We start from the raw sequence: 12245 nt of genomic DNA, 5'->3' as shown, positions 1-12245 counted from the left end.
CGTGTATTATGGTATTTCTTTATATAGACCCCTGAACAGCTGTAATATTCAGATTTTGCTCCTGTATCCTATGTCATGATGGATCTTCACATGGAGAGCTTTTATTTCAACCTGGATTTAAGCATCAAGCTGTTTCTTGCCTGTGCTTTTGCTTGGGAGCAAGACAGAAATCGCGAAAGATGGAGAAGGAGACAACGTCGGCGTTTTTGGAGACACCCCATAATTGAACTACGTGAGAGTCGGGGAGCCTATCACACGCTGTATGGCGAACTTAATGCCAACCCTGAGAAATTCCATGAATATACAAGGATATTGCAAGACTCGATCTGGGATTTGCTTACTCGTGTCATACGGAGACAGGACACCCAGCTCCGTAGAGCTATTCCACCAGAGGAACGTCTGCTGGTTACATTAAGGTACGTTACAAATCTAAACCAATGACAGTCCAAATTTTGTGTTTTCAGACGTGTATGTTTTGGCTATTTACCTATCTTTCTTTAGCATAAACACACCATAAATAGAATAGATTGTAATTTTTTTTTGTTTCTGTTTTTCTTACAGATTTCTGGCAACCGGAGAGAGTTTATCATCCCTCCACTTTCAATACCGGCTTGGAATATCCACCCTGTCTGGAATAGTTGCGGACACCTGTCGTGCTTTGTGGAATGTACTCCATGATGAGTTTATACCCCTACCCACCGCAGACATGTGGCTTGAAATAGCTGAAAAATTCTGGAGTGTGTGTGATTTCCCAAACTGTTTAGGAGCGGTGGATGGAAAGCACATATGCATTATCAAACCTGCCAGAACAGGATCGGAGTTTTTTAACTATAAAAAATATTTTTCTGTTGTGCTCATGGCAATAGCTGATGCGAACTGTCGCTTCATCGCCATGGACATTGGAGCTTTTGGCCGTGGCAACAATTCCCAGACTTTCAAGAACTGGGATATGGGCCGGCGTGTGTATGGCAAAAATTTCAATTTTCCCCTGCCACGACCTCTCCCCAACACTCAAGGTCCACCGATGCCATTTGCTATGGTTGGGGATGAGGCCTTCCAGATGTGTGAAAACCTACTGAAGCCATATTCCAGTCGGGACTTGAACCACACTAGAAGGATCTTTAGCTACAGACTGACCAGGGCCCGAAGAACAGTAGAGTGTTTCTTTGGCATTCTGGTCTCAAAATGGCGCATTCTTGCATCAGCCATAAATCTAAAAGTGGAAACAGTCGACGAGGTGGTCAAAGCCTGTGTGGTTCTCCACAATTATATAATGGCTAAGGAGCAACCCAACATTGAACTAGATGAACCAGTTGCACACCCACTGCCCGATTTCCAGCATCACCCGCTGCGGTCAACTGCAGCAGTTGGTCACATGCGGGACCAATTTGTTGCATTTTTTGATTCAGATATTGGACGATTGTCATGGCAGGACAGGACAATGTTGTTTAAATGTCCTGTTGTTATTACATCTGTAACAGTAATTACCTGAAATGATAATATTTCTCATTAATAAACTTTAGTTTTGGTTTTGTTGACCGTGTCTCCTATGTTTTCCTCTACAAACCAAGGCTGTCCTAAAACTAGCAGTATTTGGTCTGTATTTAATATCAGTATTTGTAATGCAAAACCAGGAGTGGGTGTTAAAGGTAGAGGTGCTAGTTGTTATGTTAATATCATAATTTACCTCTAATTGCTCCACTCCTTTTTTTGGCTTACAAATACTGATATAAAACACTGACCACATACTGCTTGTGTTATGGCAGCCATGTTGCTTTACACTTGTTGACGTCATTGCATCCTGATTCTGTTCAGTAGTATCCATTGGACACAGACTGAAGAGACAATGACTGTCACATTCAAGAGATCTATACTCATCAAGTCAGGTGTCAGAAATAATGAATTCATGATGCAACAGCTTCATGAATTCACTATTTCTGTCACCTGTGCAGGTGAGCATAGATATGCCGTGTGTGACCACCATCGTCCCTTCAATTTGTGTGTAATAGATTATGTACACAGAAGAGAAAATGGAGGTTATACAAGGCAGTTCTCTACTCACCAGGTCAGTTTTCCCAACTAATTATTTTTTTTTGACACATGACCAGTTCAGTAGAGTTCTGCACTGTATTTCTGCCATTTTCTCTTCATACTGCAACTCAAGTCACAGCAGAAAGAAGAGATTATGGAGATAATACATCCATTATTTTTGGGCCCATCTCATATCTTTATACTAAAGACACACAAAGGTGCATTTTTTTTATAATAACTACTGGAGATATGATGTGGCCCAAAAATTAAGTGTGTGGCAAAGTTCCTTGGCGCACGGTGTGTGTTGCCGGCGGCGATAGACACAATAAACCAAACATAATTGTGCCAAATCAAATTGTATTTATTTTTTTAACAACCAAAAAAATTTATTTAACTGTGCCGGCTTGGGGTAGAGTGATGTAAACGGGGGGTGTGAAGCACTGAGGCCTGGCTAACCGTGGACGACGCAGAAGTCACAGGGGAAGGAGCAATGAAACTAATGGGGACTGGTAGTTCGGGGATGGGGCTTGACACGAGAGGCTTGAGATGCAGTTGAAGGGTGAGACAAACCTAACATTACAGACACAATGGGATGTGAAGGGGGAGGAATGCTAAGAGTTCTCGTTTTTTTTGTGTGTTTTTTTTTAATTTTGACGGGTTCTGGGAGGTATTGGTGGGCGGATGTGGCGTGGTAGTGGGTGACCTGTCAGGGTCCGACTGCACCATGTCAGAGTCCATAGCGCTCGTACAGCATGCAGCCATGCCAGAGTCCATAGTGCTAGTAGAGCGTGCAGCCATGCCAGAGTCCATAGTGCTCGTAGAGCGTGCAGCCATGGCAGAGTCCATAGTGCTCGTAGAGCGTGCAGCCATGCCAGAGTCCACAGCACTTGTGGAGCGGAAGGCCATGCCAGGGTCCTGCTGCATCATGGTGGTGGCGGTATGGAAGGCCATGACAGGGTCCTGCTGCATCATTGTGGTGGCGGTATGGAAAGCCATGCCAGGGTCCTGCTGCATCGTGGTGGTGGCGGTACGGAAAGCCATGCCAGGGTCCTGCTGCATGGTGGTGGTGGCGGTACGGAAAGCCATGCCAGGGTCCTGCTGCATCGTGGTGTCTGTGGAGGAAGTCCAAGCAGGAGCAGCGATTGTCACGGTGGTGGCGGTGGGATGTCCATCTGCACTCGGCATGGTGCTGGCGCTGTAGTGGTGTCTGCCTGTGGAAGGAATTGAGGTGGCCATGCAGTGGTATGCAGCAGAGGTGGGCATTGAAGTTAATCGTGACAGTGAAGGCACAGTTGGATATGCCGCCACTGTCTGCTGAAAATACCAACTCTGCTGCATAGCCTGCACGTAAGCAGCATTGCAGGCCTGCATGACACTCAGCTGGAGATCAGGAGTAAGGTGTTCCGACATGCCCTGTTCAATTTGGTTGAAAAAATGATGTGCTGGCCTCTGGAGGTCGGCTTTCACTTGATCAAGGCTTTTTGTGACCTCCTGGATACGTGTATTCAAGAGGCTATGTGAAACATCCATTTGGCCACCCAAAGCCTTGATTGCTTCGTGTAAAACCGAGCTCAAGTGCAAAAACTCGGGCATGAGTGACCTGTCCAAAGCCCTTTGCCGCTGCTGGGAGGAGCCCCAAAAAAAGAGGCAGTGGAAGAGGACTGCGAAAGGGGGAGACCTGATGGACCAGCTCCCTGGTCTCCAGTTAGTGTGGAAGGCCCACTTGCTGCTGCGCTGCTGGATGGCTGGGACAGGTCCGCGGCTGTCGGATGAAGGACCGCTCCAGAACCTGGGCCAACAGTAGTGCTCCATGTGCTGTGAAAAAAGGAAAAAGAAAATTAATACCAAAAATAAACCAGACGCCAAATCCTGTGGAATAGAAACATACATAATATGGCAATGCAATACAACCTAATGCATGTGAGAAATACTTACGCTCTCTGGGCAAGGACCGGTCTTAAAAATGCCAGAATGCGATGGTATTTATACTTTCGGATCCTTGCTCCTGAACCACTGGAAACACGGCTCTCTTGACGCAGGTCCTTGTTGAAGCGGTCCTTAATCGAACGCCAACGTGTTTTGACTTTGGCCACTGTTAAAAAAAAATAAAAATGGTCACAAAAAGGACTTTTGGCTGTGCTCACACAACTGTGTGTGATGAGAGAAACTCCTGAGAGTTTCTTTCATGACACACAGTCGAGTGAGCACGGCCAAGGTCTCTGCTGCTTCACACTGCAGTGCAATACTTATCAAATGCACTTCGGACCTGTGTTGGGGCGTTGTCCCAGCCATCCCACAGCTCTTTGGCCACCTCATTCCATAGGCGCCGCAATGTGACGTTGTTTGAGTGCAATGGATCCCGAGTGTCCCACAACGGGACTCGCTCCTGGACCAGGGCGATGAGGAGTTCATTCTCTATGAGATCATCCTCCCGTTGTGAAACCTAAAAAATAAATAGTCATTAAAGTTTGGTCAATTAACATAAGGAAAAGAAAGAAAAAAGATGCTGAGAAATGGCATGAATAGGAAAGTCAACATACAAAAGGATTCCAGAAGAAAAAACTAAAGAAATACGAATGGAAAGAAAGGAAGATTCAAGAATACTAAAGTGAGGATACAGTAAACAGTCAGCCTTGTATACGTACCCGCTGCCGTCTTTCAACCCGACCTTGACTCTGTTGCTCCTGCCCAGTCTCTGCCGCAGATGAAGAAGAGCTCTAAATAAATGAAAAACAAAAATTGTCCCATGTGTGGATGTGACAGTGAATTCTTACCAATCGGACAAGGCAAGTACTCACCTCACTGACATGCTCGACTTCCAACGGCCCAGGAATAAATTCCTCATGAGAAGAAGCCGAAGAAGAAGACATTCTGATGCATGTAGAAAGAAAGAAATGGCCGAAATTAGGACATGTAGAGACAGAAAATTGAAAATAAAGGCATTGGCTAGGATATACTCACATTGTTCAGAGTCTGGTTTCCTCCAAGGTGCTTTATCACCTACGTGGGTGGGGGTGGCTTATCAGTGTCTAGACATTTTGTTTTCAATTGAAATGCATGCGCCCACGAACGCAATCAAACGCATGTGCTTGTGAACGCATGCGTTCATATAGACAGCAATGCGTTTTTTTGGCGCAAACCTTGTGCAATCAACCGCATGTGTTAACAGGTGGCAAATTGACGCCTCTAAAAATTACTACATGTTGCATTTCCGCGCCAAGCCGCAAACGACGAAACGATGCATGCGTCGTCAAACGCGGTAAAACGCGAACAATCACAAATGCATGCGTTTCTAATGTTAAATATCGGAATACACAACGCATGCGGATATATGTGGTAGAAACCCTGCGGACACAAACGCAAATGTGAAACCGGCCTTAATTAGCAATAAATGTAATTTACAATCTTTCATTAGGACTCTATAATCATCACACTACAGCTGACACTAGAGATATTGTTTTCTTCTGCTATTTAGTGCTATTTAGTGAGAATTAGACATGCCATCCCTGCCTGTGCTCTGTAGTGATATTGCCTTTTGGCTGTTAATTCACTTTATAAATGGTATTGACATAAAAAGTTATTTGTTTTATTATGCCGATATGACTGTTTTCATGTCAGCAGTACGTACTGTTTTACTTAAAATATGATTGCTCAGCCTAATATTTTGATGCTACCAAGTGGACCAATAATTTCTGCTGACAATCCAAAACCTTGTGTAGTTGAGTCCTGGACACAATCCAGTAACTAGATTCTACGACTTTATTATATGTTTATTTTCATACACAACATCCAGTTAAAATTCCAACTCATTTAGAAAATTTAGTTCTTATTCATGGCTTGCATACCTGCAATGAACTAATGTGTCCTATATCTTTAATTACCGTATATACTCGAGTATAAGCCGACCCGAGTATAAGCCGACCCCCCTAATTTTGCCACAAAAAACTGGGAAAACTTATTGACTCGAGTATAAGCCTAGGGTGGAAAATGCAGCATTTACCGGTGAATTTCAAAAATAAAAATAGATGCTCCATACCGTTCATTATTGCCCCATAGATGCTCCATATACAACTGTGCTATATAGAATGCTCTGCACCGTTGATTATGGCCCCATAGATGCTCCTTATAATGCTGTGCCATATATGCTCTGCACCTTTGATTATGGCCCCATAGGTGCTCCTTATAATGCTGTGCCCCATATATGCTCTGCACCTTTATGGCCCCATAGGTGCTCCTTATAATGCTGTGCCCCATTTATGCTCTGCACCTTTATGGCCCCATAGGTGCTCCTTATAATGCTGTGCCCCATATATGCTCTGCACCTTTATGGCCCCATAGGTGCTCCTTATAATACTGTGCCCCATATATGCTCTGCACCTTTATGGCCCCATAGGTGCTCCTTATAATGCTGTGCCCCATTTATGCTCTGCACCTTTATGGCCCCATAGGTGCTCCTTATAATGCTGTACCCCATATATGCTCTGCACCTTTATGGCCCCATAGGTGCTCCTTATAATGCTGTGCCCCATATATGCTCTGCACCTTTATGGCCCCATAGGTGCTCCTTATAATGCTGTGCCCCATATATGCTCTGCACCTTTATGGCCCCATAGGTGCTCCTTATAATGCTGTGCCCCATTTATGCTCTGCACCTTTATGGCCCCATAGGTGCTCCTTAGAATGCTGTGCCCCATTTATGCTCTGCACCTTTATGGCCCCATAGGTGCTCCTTATAATGCTGTGCCCCATATATGCTCTGCACCTTTATGGCCCCATAGGTGCTCCTTATAATGCTGTGCCCCATATATGCTCTGCACCTTTATGGCCCCATAGGTGCTCCTTATAATGCTGTGCCCCATATATGCTCTGCACCTTTATGGCCCCATAGATGCTCCTTATAATGCTGTGCCCCTTATATGCTCTGCACCTTTATGGCCCCATAGGTGCTCCTTAGAATGCTGTGCCCCATTTATGCTCTGCACCTTTATGGCCCCATAGGTGCTCCTTATAATGCTGTGCCCCATATATGCTCTGCACCTTTATGGCCCCATAGGTGCTCCTTATAATGCTGTGCCCCATATATGCTCTGCACCTTTATGGCCCCATAGATGCTCCTTATAATGCTGTGCCCCATATATGCTCTGCACCTTTATGGCCCCATAGGTGCTCCTTATAATGCTGTGCCCCATATATGCTCTGCACCTTTATGGCCCCATAGATGCTCCTTATAATGCTGTGCCCCTTATATGCTCTGCACCTTTATGGCCCCATAGGTGCTCCTTATAATGCTGTGCCCCATATATGCTCTGCACCTTTATGGCCCCATAGGTGCTCCTTATAATGCTGTGCCCCATATATGCTCTGCACCTTTATGGCCCCATAGATGCTCCTTATAATGCTGTGCCCCTTATATGCTCTGCACCTTTATGGCCCCATAGGTGCTCCTTATAATAATGTGCCCCTTATATGCTCTGCACCTTTATGGCCCCATAGGTGCTCCTTAGAATGCTGCTGGTGCTGCCATAAAAAAAAAAATTAAAAATCACATACTCACTCACCTCTCTTCTCAGGACGCCGGCGCTTTCAATAATAATTTCCTGCTCCTCTGCGGCTCCGTCTCCAGCACTGACGCTCAGCAGAGGGCGCGCACTGACTACGTCACAGCGCCCTCTAACCTGAGCGTCACTGCTAGAGGACGCTGCAGACGGAGCCGGAGCGAGGAGCAGGTAATTATAGCGCTGCGCTCCCCTTACCTGCTGCGGCGCGGTCCCTGCAGTCCCTGGCTTCTCCGGCGATGCAGCTTCTTCCTGTAATTGAGCGGTCACATGGCACCGATCATTTACAGCAATGAATATGCGGCTCCTCCCCTATGGGGGTGGAGCTGCCTATTCATTTCTGTAATGAGCGGTGCCATGTGACCGCTCAGTACAGGAAGAATCTGCAGCGCCGGAGAAGCCAGGGACTGCAGGGACCGCGCTGGGAGCAGGTAAGTATGATAACACAGCCCCCGCTCCCCCTCCCCTGCTGACACCCGGGTATATGACTCGAGTATAAGCCGAGAGGGGGACTTTCAGCCCAAAAAAATGGGCTGAAAATCTCGGCTTATACTCGAGTATATACGGTAACTTGTTCTGTGGAGGTGTTCCTTCTGGCATGACTCTCAGTGTGCAGCTGCCTTCATCATGCGATAATACTGAGGCTCAAGACAGTTGCTCGTCAGCTTGCCAAGTCATTCCTCAGCACAGCTTGTTCAATGCACATCCACCGAAGTGCAGGAGTGTCGACAAAGACCTCACATTATAAATCTGATCATTTTCTTTGCCTGGTTGCAGTTCAGATCAAGTTCTCTGTCGACCAATGTGAGTAGGTAGTTATCTACTTTTCTTTGTAGAACACTGACGAGCAAAAGGGTAGCAACGTTTTTAACATACACATTTGTAGGTATTTGCTAATACAATTATTATTACACCTACCACATGGGATAGGATCTTGGATATATGGAATACCACTTTAACACAAAAATATTATTTAAACAATAAGTCACTTTCTGATAATAGCTTCACTTTGAGTGCTCTTAGAATGTATGCTTGTGAGCAGGGCCCTTACTCCTCCTGTAACTGTTGAACTGTGTTACTTTGTATTGTCTTTATTGTCTGTATATGTCCCCGCTTAATTGTAAAGCGCTGCGGAATATGTTGGCGCTATTATAATAAAATGATATCACTGCTATAACCTTACTGATGTCACCGCTTGTCACAGCAGCCGGGTTCACACGCTACTCTCAGTGCCATGGTGAATGGTAATGTTATTGATGTCACCACTCATCCCATTCTTCGAATGTAGCAGAGTGGGGGGATTGTTGTGGGATGTCCATATTATGGATTTGCGGACAACCCCTGTGGATTATTTTATTTTAGGTAATAAATAGGTAAAAGAGGGTAATTGTCAGAGAGTGCTTTTTACAACTAAAGGCATTTTCTGTGTATGTGCCCATATGGGCTATTAAATAGCTTTTTAATTTTTTCATCAATATATTGAGTGTTGCCTCTATTTTTTTTAGGCTGTATTGAAGGACTGGTATGTACATGGGAGTTTGTGCACCCTGCATTTGCTGGTGCTGCTTTTGTCACCTTCTTTCTCTATCTATCCTGACTGTTCTGGCTCTGAATTTACTGTACTTGGCTGATGAAATGTGGGGTTTCCTTTGAGATGTGTGCGGCACACACAGTCCGTATGCCATGCAATTTTTTTCTCGCACCCACTGACTTGCATCGGCCAGTCTCGTCTAATATATGAGTCGACTCGCAGCATACTACTATTTTTGTCACATCCAGCTGATAAAAATATCACAGATTAACACTGCCTCATTGAATAACAATGGTACAATACAAGTGCAATCTGAAATTTTATCAGATTTAATTCGTACGATTTATACGCAGATGAGAACGAGCCATCCTGCTTGGGAAGTGCCTTCTGACTTTGGATGTAGTGAATAAGTCCAAGCGATTTTGCGTATCGAGCGCCACCGGGTGTTCAGCTAATATCATAGCTGACACTTGGCTCTCGCTGCCAGGAAGGGTGCCAGCACCAATCCAGGCAGTTTAACTTCCTAAATTTTGTGCGACATAACTCTCTAGTTTAAGGGCATAAAAATTAAAAGTTTGAAAATATCCAAACTTCTGATTTTTTCACAAATAAACGCAAGTATTATTGAACAAATGTTACCACTATCATGAATTACAATATGTCCCAAGAAAACAATCTCAGAATCACTAGGATCAGATGAAACATTCCAGAATTATTACCATTGTAAAATTTAGCCTGGTCAATAATAAAATTTGGACAAATCAATAATAAATGTGAATATAAAAAACTAATATAAAGTATTAGAGAAATTCTACTTTCTATCCCTGCCTCCTGAACTTGTCTTGAGCAAGATGGATTTGAGCTGGGCTTTTTTCAGAGTGTATGACAAGATGGACTGTCAGCACAATGAGGTAAGCACAGTCCTTTATACTCTGTGTAGAGGGGAGGAGAAGGCATAAGAAGTAAATGAAAAAGCAAGCAGAGGAGGAGACAAAAATATCATGCTGAACTTCATAACAAGCCTTTTCTCTCATCTCATAGCTGGATTCACATCTAAACTGCTCAGTGCTGCTGTATAATTTTATTTGTATAGAATATTATGCAGGATGTGAATAATGTTTTAAAAATTCCGGAAATGTGTCCTTGTAATAAGCGTTAATTTCCCCGTGGGTGGCAGTACTAACGGTCACAAGATATCACTGTCTAGAACAGTGGTCCCCAACCTTTCTGACCTTCAGAGCCACATTCAGCTTAGAGAGAGGGTTGTGAGCCACATCCAGCTCCCACCTCCTTCAAAGTAGTGTCAACCAAAGCCCCAATTACAAAGCCCCAAAGCATTTCCACAGAAATCACTCCAGAGCAGTACACTGAAATCCAGGGGTGTGTCTCCCAACACACTGTCACATCCAGCTTTGAGCACCTCTTCTAACAGGTAGTACAATCCTCCAGCGTATCATACCTAAAACATCTCTAAACCCCTAGACCAGTAAATGTGCGTCCAGATCTGCAATTCTGTGCAGGGCTACTCACAAAATTCACCATTTTGAGATGTGCTCTTTATACCTTTTTGCTAGACCTGGACCTAATGCATCAAACTGGCAGACAGTCACGAGCCACAATTCATGGGGCCGTGAGCCACATGTGGCTCCCGAGCTACAGGTTGGGGAGCCCTGGTCTAGAATGTAGGTGAAAGGTGTTAGGGTTAACAGCTGGCCCAGTTTTGAGAGGGGAACTGAGTTATTGCCAAGTTCAGGAAGAGACAGTTAGTTGGAAGATGTTGTGAGAAGTGACAGCAGCAGTCACAGGCAAAAGGCTGCTAGGGACTAATACTTGGAGCAGTGGATTGCCAAAGAACCCCTCCCGTGTGAATCCATCTGCTGGCCTGGGAACCTTGAGATGGATGTTGGGGCACTTTGGGAGCACTGAGCCTGTGAAGCTACAAGAAAGATAGACAGGCACGGAGGTGATGCAATCCGGGTGCACTGCTAGTTGTGGAGAAGAATTCCTAGTGCTAGAGAAGTTAGCAAGAGGGATGCTCTACCTATACAGAGAACCAAGGCTGAAGTTGTGCCCAGTACCTGTGGGAAAGACAACAATCCATTGGGTCTTATCCCTTATGCCTGTTGGTAAAGACTGCCAGTTAAGTAAAAGTTTGATTGTTTTTACAAAACCTGTGTTCCCTGGTCTGATTGCTGCCAAGGTTTCAGAAGAGGAAATCCTGGAGCCATAGGAAGCCTGCGCCAGAAGTAAACGTAATGCACCCCACACACAGCAGCAGTCCGGGACGAGACAGGTGTTGTCTGTAGAGTGCCAGAACGAGTGGGAACAGCAGGTCTCCCACGATTACCTCGCTTGGTCACTTTAGAATTGCATATTAAGAGATAAAGTTTTCACAGGGGAAAACTGGTGAAAATGCAGAATACAAGTCACATGATAACCAACGATATTGATGAACACACACAGGACAGCTTATTCTGAAAAGTTACTCTTTAAAGTAAAAGTAAAGCAGAAGTCGATTTCCTCATGCCTGCACAAGAAAATGTTCTTCTCAAACACCAAATCTGATTTATGACACTTATTCCTTAGGTAGGGGCTATACTACCTGACTTTTTTTTTTTTAGCATAGTTCAGTTTATCATAGACTTCTGGGTTCATTTTACCAAAGGGGCTATACTGTATTATTTATTAAAATGCTAGAAGACAGCTTTCAACTAAAAGTATTTGACAACCTTATTTCTTGAAGATGGTGGAAGTTTTTATTCTCAAAGGATCATTGGAATAAGTGCCTATCCTTTTTTTTTTTTTCAAACCAGGCAACAAACAGAGGCTAGTAATAGACATGACCTTTATAAACAAACATTTAGTGAAGGAAAAGTTCAAGATGGACACAACAAGGTTTGTTAATTTTACAATTTGTTTGTTAATTTGGCCAGCATAAATATAACAGATGCATAAGTACATATTCCCAAACTTCATGTCCACAAAAATTCTCATAATTGCCATAATTCAGCTTACATTTGCTAGGAAAGTAAAGAGAATTGTCATGCTACTCAGCCTCAACGATTGACTCATCAAACCTCAATTTCCAGATTGCCCCTCAATAGTTTTCTTCATCATGTGTTCAATTT

The sequence above is a fragment of the Ranitomeya imitator genome, chromosome 3 (assembly GCF_032444005.1).
Source record: "Ranitomeya imitator isolate aRanImi1 chromosome 3, aRanImi1.pri, whole genome shotgun sequence".
Classification (NCBI taxonomy): Eukaryota; Metazoa; Chordata; class Amphibia; order Anura; family Dendrobatidae; genus Ranitomeya; species Ranitomeya imitator.
The sequence above is the reverse complement of the archived record's forward strand: the minus strand, read 5'-3'. Positions refer to the sequence as shown.